Consider the following 2,431-nt stretch of genomic DNA (forward strand, 5'->3'; position numbering starts at 1 on the left):
CCTTGCCACTTCAGATTCCTCTTGTGTTTATGGGGCATTATTTTAAGATTTGTGAGCAAAGGTACAGGCCGTGCCAGCTTCAGGAAGGAGGAGGAAAGGCAGAAATGCAACTTTATTTGGATAAATTCAGCACAGCAATGAAGAACACAGGCTCTAGGATTCAATCCTAACTCAATCAATTGTAGCTGGCATAATCTTGAACAAATTATTCACAGTCTCTCTGCCTCCATTTTTTCATCTGTAAACTGGGAATAATAAAAAGACTTCACAGTGTTGTTATAAAGAACAAATAAGACAGTCCACGTAAAGTATTTAAATCAGTGCCCAGCACACAGCAGGCACTCAATTAAGTATTAAACAATATTATCGAAGCTACCATATCCTTAACATTGCTGTCTTTGCCTACCCCAGGGTGTTGCTGAAAATGTCAGATGCAAATTTGGATAGCAGCAAGAAGAATTTCTTTGAGGAGGAAGTAGATGATGAGGAAAGTGTGCTTTTGACACTAGTGCCAGTTAAAGATGACGCAAATATGGAACAAATGGAACCAAGTGTTTCTTCAACTTCTGATGTCAAACTGGAGAAGCCTGAGAAATACACTGAAGGTCATCTACTTCAAACAAATGAACAGTTTACAGCTCCACAAAAAGCTAGATGCAAAACACCAGCCCCTCCCTTGCCAACCATTTTGCCTCCCATTAATAAGGTGTGTCGGGACACCTTGCGGGACTGGTGTAAACAACTCGGTTTGAGTACCAATGGCAAGAAAATCGAAGTTTATCTGAGGCTCCATAGGCATGCTTACCCTGAACAACAGCAAGATATGCCTGAAATGTCACAAGAGACCAGATTACAGTGATGTTCGAGGAAACGCAAGGCAGTGACCAAGAGAGCAAGGCTTCAGAAACGTTATGAGGTGAATGAGAGAGCAGAAGAGACTAATACAGTTGAAGTGATAACTTCAGCACCAGGAGCCATGTTGGCATCATGGGCAAGAATTGCTGCAAGAGCTGTTCAGCCTAAGGCTTTGAATTCATGTTCCATTCCTGTTTCTGTTGAGGCCTTTTTGATGCAAGCTTCTGGTGTCAGGTGGTGTGTGGATCATGGCAGACTTCTCTCGGCAGACACAAAGGGTTGGGTACGCCTGCAGTTTCATGCAGGTCAGGCCTGGGTGCCTACCACTCGCAGCAGGATGATTTCTCTCTTCTTGTTACCTGCCTGCATTTTCCCATTCCCAGGCATAGAAGATAATATGTTATGCCCCGACTGTGCTAAGAGGAATAAGATGATGATGAGAAGATTAATGACAGTAGAGAAGTAGCAGCAACCTGTTTGAATACAATGTAATAAAGGAGGGATGTACTTTCAGACCATGTAACCTGTTATGAAGGAATGGAAGAGGAGACAATTTGAATGAATCCTCATGATCTACAAAACAAAATCACAGTGACTAGGACTCCACAGTGAAGATGGTTGACTAGTGACCCAGCCCCATCTAAAGAACCCCTTTCTATAAGTCTGAAAACCCATTAAAATAAAGTCACTGCAATTGGCAAAAAAAAAAAAAAAAAAAAACAATATTATCATTAGAAGTCACCCTAGGAAACTTCTATTCATTACCTCATTTAAATATTTAAGTATTTAGAAAATTAAGTATACTTAAATATTTAAATGAGGTAATTAACCATACAAGATACTGTTTTTATTAATTTCATATTATCTATGAGAAAAACTGAGGCTAGGAGAGATACTTTAATTCACCTAGGTAAAAGGTTGATCAGTTTTTTTCATAAAGGGCCAGACAGTAAATATTTTGGGCTTGGCAGGCTGTACACAATAGGTACACAATTCTGCCATTATAGCTGAAAATAGCCACAGACAATAGTAAATGAATGGACAAGGCTCTGATTCAATAAAATTGTATTTATTAAAACAGGCTGGCTGGCCCTTGGCAGGCAGCCATCATTTGTCAACCCCTGGCTAAAATCACACAAACAAGCAATTGGCAGTTAGGATTTGAACTCAAGAGACTCAATCTATCCACTACACCAGAGATTTTCTAGTTCTTCTTTCAGTAAAAACTTTTTTTACAATTAAACTTTATGAAGCACCCAGGGTATAAATTAGAGCCAGAATCCCACTTAACACACACTTCTCTTAACCATCCCAACTACTTTCCTTGAATAAGTCTGTGGTTCTCAAACCATACGGTTTGATATAAATGCAGAACGGTGACTCACGCCTGTAATCCCAGCACTTTGAGAGGCAAAGCAGTTGGATTGCTTGAGCCCAGGAGTTCAACAACAGCCTGAGCAACATGGTGAAACCCGATTTCTACAAAATAAATAAATAAATAAATAAATAAAACTAGCCAGGCATGGTGATCCACGCCTGTAGTCTCAGCTACTCAGGAGGTTGAGACAGGAGGATC

At 40.1% G+C, this 2,431-nt stretch overlaps 1 pseudogene; it reads left to right on the top strand.

Moving 5' to 3' along the window:
* The first annotated feature begins 424 nt into the window (after nt 1–424).
* LOC111521924 lies at nt 425–1,321 on the top strand (annotated as a pseudogene).
* Nucleotides 1,322–2,431: the final 1,110 nt, after the last annotated feature.

Source organism: Piliocolobus tephrosceles, chromosome 9 (assembly GCF_002776525.5).
Source record: "Piliocolobus tephrosceles isolate RC106 chromosome 9, ASM277652v3, whole genome shotgun sequence".
Taxonomy (NCBI): Eukaryota; Metazoa; Chordata; class Mammalia; order Primates; family Cercopithecidae; genus Piliocolobus; species Piliocolobus tephrosceles.